Source organism: Scyliorhinus torazame, chromosome 8 (assembly GCF_047496885.1).
Source record: "Scyliorhinus torazame isolate Kashiwa2021f chromosome 8, sScyTor2.1, whole genome shotgun sequence".
Classification (NCBI taxonomy): Eukaryota; Metazoa; Chordata; class Chondrichthyes; order Carcharhiniformes; family Scyliorhinidae; genus Scyliorhinus; species Scyliorhinus torazame.
In genome coordinates, this window is record NC_092714.1 from 250,529,161 (window position 1) to 250,546,294 (window position 17,134).

At 46.7% G+C, this 17,134-nt stretch overlaps 1 protein-coding gene across 4 annotated transcripts in view; it reads right to left on the reverse strand.

Annotated features, from left to right (window-relative positions):
• The window catches only part of osbpl2b (oxysterol binding protein-like 2b), a 120,621-nt gene that overhangs the window by 88,199 nt on the left and 15,288 nt on the right, over window positions 1–17,134 (reverse strand). For 2 of the 4 annotated variants that reach the window (XM_072515088.1, XM_072515086.1), the window contains exon 2: window positions 16,808–16,884. The exons of the other annotated variants lie outside the window; for them this stretch is intronic. The gene's annotated coding sequence lies outside the window, so the exon portion shown is untranslated. The remainder of the gene's footprint in view (window positions 1–16,807; window positions 16,885–17,134) is intronic. 4 annotated transcript variants of the gene reach the window in all.

The window sequence follows — 17,134 nt, forward strand, 5'->3', positions numbered from 1 at the left end:
CAGCGGGTACACACTCTGTCTCCAGAAGGCACGTCCGATTTCCCGGATCCAGACTTTAGGGCGCAGCTCCACTCACTCCTCGCGCACAACCAGGAGGTTTGAGGGCATGGGCACACTGCCCTACACGTACAAAATACGGCTCAAACCGGACGCCACCCCGGTCATTCACGCACCTCATAGGGTCCCAGCACCACTTAAGGACCGCCTCAAGCAGCAGCTGCAGGACCTGCAGGACCAAGGAGTGCTTTCCTGGGTCACGGAGCCAACGCAATGGGTCAGCTCCATGGTGTGCGTCAAGAAGTCCTCCGGCGAGCTCCGGATCTGTATCGACCCAAAAGATTTGAATCACAACATTATGAGGGAACACTACCCCATACCCAAACAAGAAGAAATCATGAGCAAAATGGCTCGGGCAAAAATATTCACCAAGCTTGATACCTCAAAGGGCTTTTGGCAGATTCAATTGGATCAATCCAGCAGGAAGCTGTGCACTTTCAACACTCCATTTGGCAGATACTGCTACAATAGGATGCCATTCAGCATCATCTCGGCCTCCGAGGTGTTCCATCGCATCATGGAACAGATGATGGAGGGCATCGAAAGGGTACGCGTCTACGTAGACGACGTTATCATCTGGTCCACCACACCACAGGAGCACATCAGTCGTCTTCAGCGTGTCTTTGCACGGATACGGGATCAGGGCTTGCGCCTCAACCGAGCCAAGTGCTCTTTTGGCCAGACTGAGCTCAAGTTTTTGGGGAACCACATCTCCCGATCGGGTGTGCGGCCGGATGCCGACAAAGTGGCAGCCATCACAGCCATGCAGCAGCTCGTGATTTCTTCTCGTTTGGGTATGGGGTAGCGTTCCCTCATAATGTTGTGATTCAAATCTTTTGGGTCGATACAGATCCGGAGCTCGCCGGAGGGCTTCTTGACACACACCATGGAGCTGACCCACGGCGTTGGTTCCGTGACCTGAGAAAGCACTCCTTGGTCCTGCAGACAAGAAGGCAGTGCTGCGCTTTCTCGGGATGGTCAACTTCCTGGGGAAGTTCATTCCTAACCTTGCTTCGCACACGACTGCTCTTCGCCACCTGGTCAAAAAGACAACGGAACTCCAGTGGCTGCCCGCACACCAGTGAATGGGAGGAGCTCAAGGTCAAGCTCACCACCGCCCCGGTACTGGCGTTTTTCGATACAACACGGGGAACAAAGATCTCAACTGACGCCAGCCAGTCCGGCATTGGGGCGGTACTCCTGCAACAGGACGACACCGCATCATGGGCCCCGGTCGCCTATGCGTCGCGGGCCATGACCCCCACCGAACAGCGCTATGCACAGATTGAGAAGGAGTGCCTAGGCCTGTTGACTGGCATCGGCAAGTTTCACGACTATGTATATGGTCTTCCACAGTTCACCGTGGAGACCGACCATCGCCCCCTGGTCGGCATCATTCAGAAGGACCTCAACGATATGACCCCTCGCCTCCAGCGCATTCTGCTCAAGCTCCGGAGGTACAACTTCCAACTGGTCTACACCCTGGGGAAGGATCTCATCATTGCAGATGCTCTGTCCAGGGCAGTCAACACACCGCCCGACTCGGAGGGGTTCATTTGTCAGGTCGACGCACAAGTAGCCTTCACATCGGCCAATCTGCCGGCCACTGATGCACGTCTGGCCCACATTCGCCGAGAGACTGCCCCTTCTACAGTGTGTGATGCGCCACATGATGGAAGGGTGGCTCAAGGGGCAGTGCCCACTATTTTACAACGTCTGGGACGACTTGGCCGTCATTGATGGTATCCTCTTGAAGTTGGACCGGATCGTGATCCCACACAGCATGCAGGGGCTTGTCCTCGAACAACTGCACGAAGGCCATCTCGGAGTTGAAAAGTGCAGGCGGAGGACCCGAGAGGCTGTGTACTGGCCGGGCATCAACGATGACATCGCCAACATGGTGCTCAACTGCCCCACCTGCCAAAGGTTTCAGCCAGTGCAACCCCCCCCCCCCCCACCCCCCGCCCCGAGACCCTTCAGCCCCATGAGTTGGTCACGTCTCCCTGGGCGAAGGTGGGCGTGGACCTCTTTCATGCACTCGGTAGGGACTACATTATTCTGATTGACTACTTCTCAAATTATCCGGAGGTCATACGCCTGCACGACACAACATCATCAGCTGTCATCCGGGCATGCAAAGAAACCTTTGCTCGCCATGGAATTCTGCTCACCGTCATGTCTGACAACGGGCCTTGCTTTGCGAGCCAAGAATGGTCTTCCTTTGCCACTTCATACAACTTCACACACGTGACGTCCAGTCCCTTGCATCCTCAGTCGAATGGCAAGGCAGAAAAGGGAGTCCACATTGTGAAGTGGCTCCTCTGCAAGGCTGCTTAGCCCTGCTGGCCTATCGCTCGGCCCCACTGTCCACGGGCCTCTCGCCAGCCCAGCTGTTGATGCGTCGCACCCTCAGGACCACTGTGCCTTCCATTCATGTTCCTGACCTCGACCATGCTCCAGTATCGCGAAGGATGCAACAACAGCGTGCTCAGCAGAAGGTGGCACATGACGCTCGGTCAACTGATCTTCCTGCACTGGCGCCTGGAGACAACGTCCGCATACACCTACCGGAGGGTGGCTGGTCGGCAACCGCCGAGGTTCTCCACCATGTGGCTCCCCGCTCCTTCCTGGTTCGTATGCCTGATGGCTCCATTCGCCGCCGTAATCGGCGGGCCCTTCGTCTGGTTCCGCGCTCGCTACGAGATCATGCACCGGTGCCACGCCCTCCTGTTGTCCCTGATGTTGACTTTGTTGAGCTTCCTGCCACTCTGCCTCTTCCTCTCTCGCCCGTGGCCAGGCCCATTCCTCAGCCGGTGGATCCTGACTCACCCTTGAGGCGGTCAACCCGAATTTGTCGCCCACCTGAGAGACTTGACTTATGAGCCTGTTAGCACATTGGACTCACTGAATTGTTTTACAGTACTGTTAACGAGTTTATTTTCTTGTCGTTCATTGTTCCAGAAGTTCTCTCATCGTTTACTGATTGCATTTGTTCTGTTATTGGTACCTCGTTGTTCTGTTGCACCTGACACCTTCCTCTGTATATAGTTTAGCCTCATGTACATGTTATAAATATTGCACACACATACTCAGATACACTCAGTACACATTTCTATTTATTAGCATGTAGGCACATATCCTTTGTGAAAGGGGGGGATGTCATGATATCCACATCAGCATATCATGGTGCAATCACACACACACTGATGGACAGGCAGTTGGACCAACCAGCACACACATAACATCGCAGCCAATCACCAGTGAGAGCACACGCACTACAAAACAGGGAACACCACAGTTCCCGCTCATTTTTCTACCAGGAGTTGGCTCAGAGCACAGAGCTCACAGCGTGCCACTCAGACATAGACCATATGCTGAGTGCCTCACTAAGATAGTGATAGGGCTGGGTCCACAGGTTAGCTGGTGAAGCACGTACCCAAACCAGCAGTTAGTTGTTACCGTAGTTAAGACAATAAAACAGAGTTGTACCATCTACAGCCGTGTTGGATCATTTGTGCATCAGAACACCCAACACGACATAGGGGATAATGTGGAGGGCTGTTGTAGGCTGCAAAGAGACATTGATAGGATGCAGAGCTGGGCTGAAAAGTGGCAGATGGAGTTTAAACCTGATAAGTGTGAGATGATTCATTTTGGTAGGACACATTTGAATGCGGATTACAGGGTTAACGGCAGGGTGCTGAAGAATGTGGAGGAGCAGAGAGATCTCGGAGTTCATGTCCATAGATCTCTGAAAGTTGCCACCCAAGTGGATAGAGCCATGAAGAAAGCCTAGTGTGTTAGCATTTATTAACAGGGGGATTGAGTTTAAGAGCCGTGAGGTTATGCTGCAACTGTACAAGACCTTGGTTAGACCACATTTGGAGTATTGTGGCAGTTCTGGTCACCTCATTATAGGAAGGATGTGAAGCATTAGAAAGGGTGCAAAGGAGATTTACCAGGATGCTGCCTGGATTGGAGGGTAGTTCTTATGCGGAAATGTTGAGGGAGCTAGGGCTTTTCTCATTGGAGTGAAGGAGGATGAGAGGTGACTTAATTGAGATGTATAAGATGATGAGAGGGATAGATAGAGTGGACGTTCAGCAACTTTTTCCTTGGGTGGATGTAGCTGTTACAAGGGGCCATAACTATAAGGTTCATGGTGGAAGATATAGGAGGGATGTCAGAGGTAGGTTGTTTACTCAGAGAGTGGTTGAGGTGTGGAACGCATTCCCAGGTATGGTAGTGGAGTCGGGCACTTTAGGAACCTTCAAGCGGTTATTGGATAGGCATATGGAGTGCACTAGAATGATTGGGAGTAGGTTGATTTAATCTTAGTTTCAAACTAGTTCGGCACAACATCGTGGGCCGAAGGGCCTGTACTGTGCTGTACAATATGTCCTGTGGTACCTTGTCAAATGCCTTGCTTAAATCCATGTACACAACCTTCATCATCCCTTGTCACTTCCTCAAATAATTCAATCCAGACAAGACCTTCCATTAACAAATCCATGCTGACTATCACTGACTAGTCCATGCCTTTCTATGTGAAGGTTAATCCTATCTCTCAGGATTAATTCTATTAATTTGCCCACCATCGACGTAAAACTAACTGGCCTATAATTGTTTAGCATTTCATTCGATCCTTTTTTAAACAATGGAACCACGTTTGCATTTCTCCAATCCAACCGTACCTCCCCTGTATCCCTCGGAGCATTTGCTATCTCCTCCCTTTCTTTCTTAGTAGCCTTGGAAACAATCCATCTGGCCCTGGTGATTTATCAACTTTCAAGGATTTCAACCCTTCGAGTACATTCTTTATGGTTATCCCATACAATATCTGTGTTCCTCCTGGACTACTATATCTGCGTTATAGGACATAATTGCTCTGGGCAGAGTGCAGAGGAGACTTACAAGAATGTTGCCAGGGCTAGAAAAGTGTAGCTTTGAGGAGGGATTGGATAGGTTAGGGTTATTTTCCATGGAACAAAGAACAATACAGCACAGGAACAGGCCCTTCGGTCCTTCAAGCCTGTACCGGTCATGATACCACCCTTGGCCGGCCGAAACCCTCAGCACTTTCTAGTGACGTATCCCTCTAACCCCATTCTATCCATTTATTTTTCAAGATTCCTTTTGAACGCCGTTAATGTATCTGCTTCCACAACCGCCCCTGGCAACGCATTCCAGGCACTCAACACCCTCTGTGTAAGAAATCTGCCTCTTACATCTCCTCTAAGCTTTGCCCCATGGACCTTAAACCTATGCCCCCTGGTGACTGACTCTTCCACCCTGGGAAAGAGTGCCAGCCCATCCACTCTATCCATGCCCCTCATACTTTTGTAGAACTCTATCAGGTCACCCATCAACCTCTGTCGTTCTAATGAAAACAGTCTGAGTCTATTCATCCTCTCCGCATAGCCAACACCCTCCAGACCAGGCAAAATCCTGGTAAACCTTCTATACACCCTCTCCAAAGCCTCCACACCTTCTGCTAGTGTGGCGACCAGAATTGTACACATTATTCCAAGTGCAGTAGGCACTTGCGGTAAGGAACCAAGGTTCTTTACCACTGTAGCATCATTTGCCAGTTTTTAAACTTGATGCCCCTTCCAATGAAGGCAAGCATTCCGGCCAAACTGGTATCATGACCGGTACAGGCTTGGAGCTTTCTTGACTATCTTGTCCACTTGTGTTGCCACTTTGAAAGATCTGTGGACCTGCACGCCCAGATCTCTCGGACTTTCTATAGTCCCAAGAGCTTTGTCATTTACAGTATATTTCCCCTCTATGTTGGACCTACCAAAATGCATTACCTCATATTTGTCTGGATTAAACACCATTTGCCATTTCTCTGTCCAAGTCTCCAACCTATCTAGTCCTGCTGTATCCTCAACACTATCTGCCACTCCACCAACCTTGGTGTAATCCACGAAATTACTAATCAGACCAGCTATATTTTCCTCCAAATCGTTCATGTATACTACAAACAGCAGAGACGCAGCACTGATCCCTGTGGAACACCACTAGTCACAACCTTCCATTCAGAAAAACACCCTTCTACTGCTACCCTTTGCCTTCTGTGACTGAGCCAGTTCTGTATCCATCTTGCCACCTCACCTCTGATCCCATGTGACTTTACCTATTGTACCAGTCTGCCATGAGGCACCTTGTCGAAGGTTTACTGAAGTCCATGAAAACAATATCCACTGTCCTCCCTATATCAATCATCTTTGTCACCTGCACAACAAAACTTGATGAAGGTAGTGAGGCATGACCTCCCCTTCACAAAACCATGCTGTCTATCGCTAATGAGACCATTTGTTTCCAAATGGGTATAAATCCTGTCTCTGAGAATTCTCTCCAATAATTTACCTACTACCAATGTGAAGCTCACCACCCGATCGTTTCCTGGATTATCCCTGCTATCTTTCTTAAACAGCATTACCACATTAGCTATTCTCCAGTTCTCTAGGATCTCACCTGTAGCCAATGAGGATACAAATATATCAGTTAAGGCCCCAGCAATTTCCTCCGTTGCTTCCCTCCGTATTATGGGGTAAATCCTATCCGGTCCAGGAGACTTATCTGCCTAAATATCTTTTAAAACACCTCCTCCTTTTCAATGTCAACATGACCCAGACTGTCCACACACCCTATCCAAGAATAATCTTCCACAAAGTCCTTTTCTTTGGTGAACACTGATGCAAAGTACTCATTTAGTAACTCACCCATTTCCTCTGGCTCAACACATAGATTCCCCCCACTGTCCTTAAGTGGTCCAATCCTTTCCCTGGCCACCTTCTTGCTTTTTACATATGAATCAAAAGCTTTGGGATTCACCTTATCCTACTTGCCAAGGGGTTTTCATGACCCCTCCTCATTTCCCACTTAAGTACCTTCCTACTTTCTTTATACTCATCAGGGTTTTGACTGTCCCCATCCTAGAAGAAACCTTCCTGGACACATCTTACAAACTCTGCCCCATCCAAGCTCCTAGCACTATGTGAGACCCAGTCAATGTAGGGGGAGTTAAAATCCCCTCCCACAACAACCCTGTTACTTTTGCACCTATCCAAATTCTCTCTACCGATCTGCTCCTCTATCTCTCGCTGGCAGTTAGGGGGCCTGTAATAAACCCCCAACATTGTGATTGCCCCCTTCCTGTTCCTGAGCTCTACCCAGATTGCCTCATTGTACGAGCCTTCAGAGGTGTCCTCCTGCAGTGCGGCCATAATATTCTCCTTAACCAGTAATGCTACTCCCCCACCCCTTTTATATCCCCCTCTATCTCTCCTGAAGCATCTATATCCTCCAACGTTCAGCTGTCAATCCTGCCCTTCTTTTAACCATGTTTTTGTGAAAGTAGAGGGGTTACTTAATTGAGGTGTACAAATTATGTGGGGAATAGATAGAGTGGACAGGGTAAAATTGTTTCCTTTGGTGGAAAGTTCGAGAACCATGGGGCATAAATTCAAGGTAAGTGGCAGAAGGTGTAGCAGGGACATGAGGAAGAACGATTTTTACGCCGAGGATAGTGGGAGTCTAGAATTCCATGCCCGAGTTGGTGGTGGAGGCAGAGACCGTAAACTATTTTAAAAAGAACCTGAATCTACACCTCAAGTGTTGTAAGCAATAGGGCGATGGACCGAGTGCTGGAAAGTGGGATTAGAAAGAGCACCTGGGTGTCATCAGGCTGGCATGGACAAGATAGGCCGAATGGCCTCCTGTGCTGTAACCTTTCTATGATCGAATATTTTTAAGGCGGAGGTAGATAGATTCATGCAAGGCAAGGAAATCAACGGTTATGCGGGGGCTCGATGGGAATGTGGAATTTGAAACCAAACAGAGCAGCCATGATTGATTGGTAATGCATGCTCAAGGGGCCAAATGGCCTATTTCTGCTCCTACTTCGATGTTCATAGCTACAAACCCAATTAAAGCATTATCAGCATTACGATGTATGAAATCAAAACCATCTCAAATATCAGAATCCCTCCTACCTTTCAAAGGTCTTTTATAATGGGAATTAAGAATTACAATGAAGGCGCATAGGAAGTTTGCGCAGTTCTATTTACTGGTGCATGTGATATGCCAAGCTAAGTAGAGGTAATATGGACTTCCGGTGACGGCGGGCGGGAGGCAGCCGCAAAATGGAGAGCCCCCGCTCGGGAACGGCAATTTTGGGGCTTTAAGCCCGGTCCCAGGGTCCGCGGAGGCGGCAGAAGGGCGAAGGCACGGAGGAGGCACTGAGAAGACACAGGAGGGAAAAAAAACCCAAAGAAAAATGTCGAGGGTGAGCAGAAAAACGGCCGAAAAAAAAAAACCAGCTGGAGGTCCGTCGGGGAGTGGAAAGGTCACCGCGGGGTCACCAGAAAAAACGGAGGCTGGAGCACCAGGGAAGGCCGCACTGCTTACGGCTGAAGAAATAACCAAGGTGATGGCTGCGGAATTTGAAAAGCAGTTGGCGCAGATTGCGAAATGCATGGAGACGGTGAGGAAGGAGATGAGGGAGGTTTTGAGTGTGCTGGTGGAGGAGGCGGTTTCCCCGGTGAGGACGGAGGTGGCGAGCGCAGTGGCGGAGGTGCGAGAGCAAGGGGAGGCGCTGAAGGAGGTGGGGGAGACGTTATTGCAGCACGGTGATCAACTTGCCTCGATGGGGAAAGAAATGCGGAAGGTGATGGATACTAACAAGGATCTGCGAGGAAAAATGGAAGAGCTGGAAAATAGATCCAGGCGACAGAACTTGAGGATTGTGGGGCTGCCCGAAGGAGTTGAAGGACCGAAGCCGACTGAGTATTTTGCCGCGATGCTGGCAAAACTACTGGGGGAGGGGGAAGACCCCTCCCGATATGAACTGGATCGGGCTCATCGGTCGTGGAGGCCTGTACCAAAGGCGAGTGAGCCGCCAAGGGCAGTGACTCGGTGCTTCCGTAGGTACAGGGTGAAGGAGAAGGTCCTGAGCTGGGCCAAGAAGAAGCAGGTGGTGCAGTGGGCTGGCACTTTACGGTGGAGCTGGCAAGGAGGCGGGCTGCCTTCATCCAGGTGAAGAGGGCACTGTACATTAACAAGGTGCGGTGTGGCATTGTATATCCAGCGAAGCGGAGGGTGACTTACAAGCTCAGGGACGTTTATTTTGGAACGGCGGAAGCAGCGAAGGAGTTTGCGAAAGCAGAAGGACTGTGGCAGAACTGACAAACTGAGGAATGGCCATGTGCCGATGTAACCTCATGACTGTATTTTCTTCTTTTTTGTATCACTGCGCGCGGGTGTAGAGATTAAAGGAGCCAAGGTGGTATACATTTGGACGAGGGAAGGGACGGGACTTTCACTCAAAATGAGAGTTCTTTGGGGTGTAGGTGGATAGGTGGGGTTTGTGTGCTAAAAGGGGATCATTGGGCTTTCCTGGGGCCGGGCAAGTGGGAAAGGGACCCGGGCGGGGGCCTCCACGCTGGCCGGTGTGTGCCGGCCAGTGAACGGGAGTGAGGTGGGGGGAGGGGCTGCGGCCATCGGAGCCTGGCAGAACAGGGTCCGAGTGGTCTAGCTGGGGTGGAAAGTTGGGGGGAATTTGTTTATGTAAACATGCGGGTTGAGGTTTGGGGGTTGGTGGGTAGATGGGATCGTTGTTGTTATTATGGGGACTGACATATCTTGCTGATTATTGTTTATTGTTGATGGATGTAAATGTGGGAGAAGATGTGAAAATGGAGGAGAATAAAACATTTTTTTTTTAAAAAGTAGAGGTAATATAACTCAGACCTCAGCAAATGTAGGACTACAGCATTGTGTGACAAGCAAAGATTATTACAAAAATTACTTACACATAAACATCCCCAGCTATGTGGCTTTTTACACAAATGTACTAGAACATCACAATTATTAATCCTTCAATATAGCCAGTTACCATCAATCAACTAAATGGAACAGCTAACCTATTCAGTTATTATGACATGGCAAATTTTCAAAAACCTCCAAACCGATCAGCCCCTTCAGCATCTTCTACTGGCTCATTTTACAGTTGAGAAATCTAATTCCCTACGACAAGGGCCAATAATGTTTGTTATTGGGGTGAATAAAAGCTTCATCAGAGGTGGGTTTAAGGAGCATCTTAAAAGGAAAAGTGGAGCGCTTGCACCCGGCCAGTCAGCCGGAGTGAGATTTCAGCCAGAGTGAGGATATTGAGAATCTGGAGCCGAGTGGGAAAGAGGTGCTGAGGGGAAAGAGGTGCTCTTCATCGGGAGGAGTGGAGAGGTGGACCTATGAGGGAGATGTAGAAAGAAACCGTGACATCACAGCCTGCAGGTAAGTGAGTGGCTGGAGACTGGTAAATAGTTTTTCTTTTCTTTTTTCTCTTGGCATTGTAGTTGTTATTTTATGTTAACTTAAGTGTTAAGTCATGGCAGGACCCATGTCATGCTCCTCTTGTGCAATGTGGGAATTCAGGGACCCTTCCAGTGTCCCTGGCTCCTTCAAGTGTAGGTAGTGTGTCCAACTGCAACTCCTGTTTGACCATTTGATGGCTCTGGAGCTGCAGATGGATTCATTTTGGAGCATCCATGATGCCGAGGAAGTCGTGGATAGCATGTTCAGTGAGTTGGTCACACCACAATAGACAGGCGTCTCTGTGGATGCAAATGAGACTCCAGGATGGTATGTTGCTTGGTACAAGGGTCAAGGATGTCTCGGAGCAGCTGCAGGACATTCTGGAGGGGGAGGGTGAACAGCCAGCTGTCATGGTGCATATAGGCAAAAAATGGGACATGCTGAATTTAGGGAGTTAGGAGCTAAACTAAAAAGTAGGACCTCAAAAAGGTAGTAATCTCAAGATTGCTACCAGTGCCACCTGCTAGTCAGAGTAGGAATTTCAGGATAGATAAGATGAATATGTGGCTTAAGAGATGGTGCAAGAGGGAGGGATTCAAATTCCTGGGACATTGAAACCGATTCAGGGGGAGGTGAGACCAGTACAAACCGGACGGTCTGCAACTGGGCAGGACTGGAACCAATGTCCTAGGGGGAGTGTTTGCTAGTGCTGTTGGGGAGGGTTTAAACTAATGCAGTGGGGGATGAGAACCGTTCACGAACATGGAGAGAAGTAAAGTGTGGACAGAAACAAAATTCAGTAAGGGGAAAAGCAAAAGGCAGAGAAACCAAAGTCAAAAATCAAAAAGGGCCACAATACAGAGACTGTGGCGAACTCAGTGAATGGGTCCAGTAAGAGAAACAAAACACAGGGAGAGTGTACAAAACATAACCGGACAGAACATAACCTGACAGAACATAACCTGACAGATAATCTGAGAAAGCAAGGCAGAGAGCAAGGGAAGTTTAGATTAAACTGCATTAATTTCAATGCAAGAGGCTGGCGGGCAAGGCAGATGAACTCTGGCCATGGATGGGTACTGTTAGCTTCCAGCTACTGTTGAGTAAAGATTCAAGAATTCTGCTCCTTTTTACAAACACCTTTATTCTCCTTGAACACAGCTCTGTACAAAACTCAATCACCACATCACTTGTCAACAAAGATCACCTGCAGCCTCTTTACATACCAGTGTCAATTATTGGATACTTAACATCAATGAGATATGTAACTGGAATGACTCTTAACCCATTCCATAACAGGTACATGGACTGGGATATTATAGCTGTTACTGAAACATGGCTAAGGGAGGGGCAGGTCTGGCAACTCAATGTTCCAGGGTACAGATGCTGTAGGAAAGATAGAATAGGAGGTACGAGAAGAGGGAGAGCTGCGTTTTTGATTAGGGAGAATATCACGGCAGTATGGAGAGTGGATATATCTGAGTGACAGTATGGAGAGTGGATATATCCAAGGGTTCTCCCACTGAGTCTATATGGGTAGAACTGAAAGGGAGTGATCACTTTGATAGGATTGTACTACAGGCTCCTGGAGGCTGGTTTAGCACAGTGGGTTAAATAGCTGGCTTGTGATGCAGAACAATGCCAGCAGCGCGGATTCAATTCCCGTACCGGCCTCCCCGAACAGGCGCCGGGGCACCTAGGGGCTTTTCACAGTAACTTCATTAAAGCCTACTCGTGACAAGCGATTATTATTATTAAATAGTCAGTGGGAAATGGAGGAGCAAATATGTAGGGAGATTACAGATAGCTTCAAGGAAAATAGGGAGGTAATAGTTGGGGACTTTAACTTTCCCAACATTGACTGGGACAGCTATAGTATTAGGAGCTTAGATGAAGAGAAATCTGTTGAGTGTATTCAGGAGGAATTTCTCACTCAGTATGTGGATGGCCCGACTAGAGAGGGAGCAAAACTTGGTCTCCTCTTGGGAAATAAGGAAGGGCAGGTGACAGAAGTATTAGTAAAGGAGACTTTAGGACCAGTGATCATAATTCCACTAGTTTTAAAATAGCTATGGAGAAAATGCACGCCTATGTTTAAGAAGGCCCACAGAGAAAAGCCTGGGAACTACTGACCGGCGAGCCTAATGTCTGTGGTGGGTAAGTTGTTGATCCTGACAGACAGGATCTATAGGCATTTAGAGAGGCAAGGACCGATTAGGGACAGTCAGCATGGCTTTTTGAGTGGAAAATCATGTCTCATGAATTTGATTGAGTTTTTTGAAGGGGTAACCAAGAAGGTAGATGAGAACAGTGCAGTCAACGTTGTCTACATGGACTTTAGTAAGGCCTTTGACAAGGTACCGCATGGTAGGTTGTTGCAAAAGGTTAAATCTCACAGGATCCAGGGTGAGGTAGCCAATTGGATACAAAATTGGCTTGACAACAGAAGACAAAGAAAGGGTGGTTGGAGAGGGGTGATTTTCAAACTAGAGGCCAGTGACCAGTGGTGTGCCTCAGTGATCAGTGCTGGGTCCACTATTATTTGTTATTTATATTAATGATTTGGATGAGAATTTAGGATGCATGGTTGCTAAGTTTGCAGATGACACTAAGATTGGTGGCACAGTGGACAGTGAAGAAGGTTATCTAGGATTGCAACGGGATCTTGATCAATTGGGCTTGTGGGCCGATGAATGGCAGATGGACTTTAATTTAGATAAATGTGAGGTGATGCATTTTGGTAGATCAAATCGGGGAAGGACCTACTCAGTTAATGGTAGGGTGTTGGGGAGAGTTATAGAACAAAGAGATCTAGTACAGGTTCATAGCTCCTTGAAAGTGGAGTCACAGGTGGACTGGGTGGTGAAGAAGGCATTCGGCATGCTTGGTTTCATTGGTCAGAACATTGACTACAAGAGTTGGGATGTCTTGCTGAAATTGTACAAGGCATTAAGTTCACACGAAGGCCACACTTCGAATACTGTGTACAGTTCTGGTCACCCTATTATAGAAAGGATATTATTAAACTATGAAGAGTGCAGAAAAGATTTACTAGGATGCGACTTGATGGTTTGAGTTATAAGCAGAGGCTAGAGAGACTGGCATTTCATTTCCCCTGGAGCGTAGGAAGGCTTAGGGGTGAGCTTATAGAGGTCTATAAAATAATGAGGGGTAGAGGTAAGATAGATAGTCAGCATCTTTTCCCAAAGGTAGGGGAGTCTAAAACTGAGGGCATAGGTTTAAGGTGAGAGGAGAGAGATAGAAAAGGGTCCAGAGGGGCAATTTTTTCCCCACACAGAGGGTGGTGAGCATCTGGAACAAGCTGCCAGAGGCAGTAGAAGAGGCGGGTATAATTTTGTCTTTTAAAAAGCATTTGGACAGTTAAATGGGTAAGATGGGTAATAATAATAGTCATCTTTATTGGTGTCACAAGTAGGCTTACATTAACACTGCAATGAAGTTACTGTGAAAATGCCCTTGTCGCCACATTCCGACACCTGTTCGAGTACACGGAGGGAGAATTCAGAATGTCCAATTCACCTAACAACACGTCTTTCGGCACTTGCGGGAGGAAACTGGAGAAAACCCACGCAGACATGGGAAGAACGTGCAGACTCTGCACAGTGACCCAAGCCGGGAATCAAACCTGGACCCCTGGTGCTTTGAAGCAACAGTGCTAACCACTGTGCTACCGGGGTATAGAGGGATATGGGCAAATGCAGGCCATTCGGACTAGCTTAGTGGTTAAAAACTGGACGGCATGGATAAGTTAGGCCGAAGGGCCTGTTTCCGTGATCTATGGAGAGGCAGTGATTCAGATAGGGAATTCCAGAACTTAGGAGCATATGTCTGTATTAACAAGGGAGTGAAAGGTTATCGAGGGCAAGTAGGAACGTGGAATCAGGCATTATCTTATTGGAATGGTGGAACAGGCTCAAGGGGCCAAATGGCCTGATCCTTTTAAAAATCCACATGTTCATGGATAGCCACCAACAGTGGACAAAAGAAGTAGGGATACACAAAGGGCAGAATTGGAGGAATAAGTGTACTTAAGTTGGACATTATTAGAGATGGGAAGGGTCAATTTAATGAACGGATTTAAGCATGAGAATGATAACCTGGAGCCATTGGGGAATTGGAAGCCAAAGTAGATCAGCAAGCTCCGAGGTAATAGGACTCAGTGCAGGATAGAATATGGACAGCTTTGGATGAAATTAAACTTAAGGCAGGTGGAGAACTGGCAGTCAGCTAAAAGAGTATTTGGAGTCTACAGATGATAATATTAGCAGCAAGCTAGTGATATTACAGATGTCAGACTAGGGGGCTAACATCAAATTGGCAGGGGAACAGCCAAGAGAAGTGGTGGAGGGGAAGATTTGGGTGTCAAAGAAGAAACAAAAGCAATACAATTCGAAAATACTGTACTTACCTTGGGTAAAATAACACATCAATTCATTTGTATTTAAATTCTTGCATTTGTATTTAAATTCTTGCACAAGCAACTTAATTCAAACAGGACACAAACAAAGTTAAAAGCAAAATTAACCTCTGATTCAACTCCTGCAAGGCTGAATGTTCTGAAAACACTAGGGTCAGAATCTTACCATATTTTATCAAACTGTCAGGTTCTGACTGAAAATCAGCATGTAGCTCTCCAGCTGCACAGTCCAGTTTTCACTCCAGATCATGAACCTCTCTGGAGAAAAGAAAAATGGGTGGGATTTACACTGTCACTCTGGCAGGGCAGGGACAGATGGAACTGACAAGGCTGACTATACAGAAATCAGAGTGCCATCTTTAAGAGATCTCTGATCAGAACTGAAGTCCACTCCTCCCCTTCACCACCCCAATCAATTATCGGTGTGTGTGTGTGCCTCCCCACCCCACACACACAATTTGACCGCTCACCCTCCCACCCCCATCCCCACAATCATTGGGCTCTCTTACCCCCACATTAATGCCAGCCTGTGCCAAGGGACAGTGCCTTGCATGTTCCTCTCCCTCCGGGGGGCTATTACATTTGCGCCCCAGAGGAATTTCCTTGACTGATTCACGTTTTGAATTGGCTGTTGTAAACCTCACCAACATGACGGTTTGAATATTCAGTTGGGGATGGAGGGGGGTGGGAGACCTCGCCATATTTTCCACCCATGTCACCATTCTCTGACGGCGAATGTGGGCTGAAAATGCCTGCCAAAAGTTGGTACAATGTCAATCTTATTCACTGCACAGATTAGTGTGAACTGCTTCAGCATGCAGAAATAGAGCATTACTTCACCTGGAAAAGCTGCAATAAGAGTTTGTTTGGCAAGTCCCAAAATATTAGAAAGTTTCAATTTTCTTCTTGCAAAACAAACAAGTAATTTAGCCACAATATTTACCATAGTTATTTAGAAAACTCTGGATTAACACCTGAAAAATAACTTAAAGTCAGGTATAATTAATTTAAATATTTCAAAGTTAACCTAATCAAAATAAAACCGGTTCATATTTAACAGAACTTCAATAAGTTGTTGACAGTAGTAATTCAGTTATAAGAATGTTTATATTCTTAAAATGACCTTCTGGTATTAATTTAATTTTCACATGGTACAAATACCAACAATAGTTGCTCAAACACAACTGGCACACACTACTGAAGAATTTCCATGTTAAGTGACGTAAAGGACTGGGTATCTGTGGATGCTTGTTCTACTTGCTTAAAATCTAAGAAAACACCAAACTATTCATAAAAGGAGAATTGTAGATTGTATGGGAGTATGCTGTAGTTAGCAGCTTAAAATTAACAGTAGCATTTTTTGTCTGCCAGATGTCTTACTTGTGGAAATTCATTAGTATGTAAAACAAATCTCCAAGTCAAATTATTGACAAAACGTAGACTTACTGGGTTTTCTCTTTGTTGAACATGGGAATGCACACACATCTCACAGGGACTAACATCTAAGTTACTCGACTCCAAAGAATTTTCAGCATTTATTGAATGCTCCAAATACGACATGCAGATCAGATGCAGTTACAGCTAGCTATTTGATCCTGTGGCATGCTATGAATTTGCCTAGATAGCTCAACAACTAAAAACACTATCTGGGTTACAGGTCATGTAACATGGCACAATAGTTGAGAAGTCAAAATATGTAATCAAGAGCAAAGAAACACCAATGCTCTCTACGTAATGCCTTCTAGCAAGCCATAATTCCCACTCAAAGTTTCCTAATCAGCTACAAGAAAATAGATGATTGTCCCTCAGTCACAGTTAACTTGTACTATCTTTAAAAGCAACAATCATAATGAACTTCTGCAGACTTGCAGATCACTGTACATTATACACATATGACTTAAAATTGTGTATACATCCCATCGCTTTTCCATTATAAATTATGTTGAAATGCATGCTGGAAACCATCTATATAGATTATGATGTAATTACCTTCAATGGAGGCACTGCAATTCTACCACTAGTGGCAGAAATCTACATGGTCAGTTTCCAGTATATAGGTGTATCATCTATAAATGGAAGATACAAAACATATTTACTAAATGTATAATTTTTGAGATAGGAAATGAATTACTTCTACGTGCCCTAGTCGAATTATTTCCCACACTGACTTCCCTTGCACACTGACAAAGCAGACATACTTTCTATATCTTCCTTTGTGTTGGAGATTATTTATATATTTCAAAAGTTTAATGTTTGTGCACATGACCAGTCAACGTTTTTTCAATGTGCAGGTACACATTAATGATGGGAACTGTC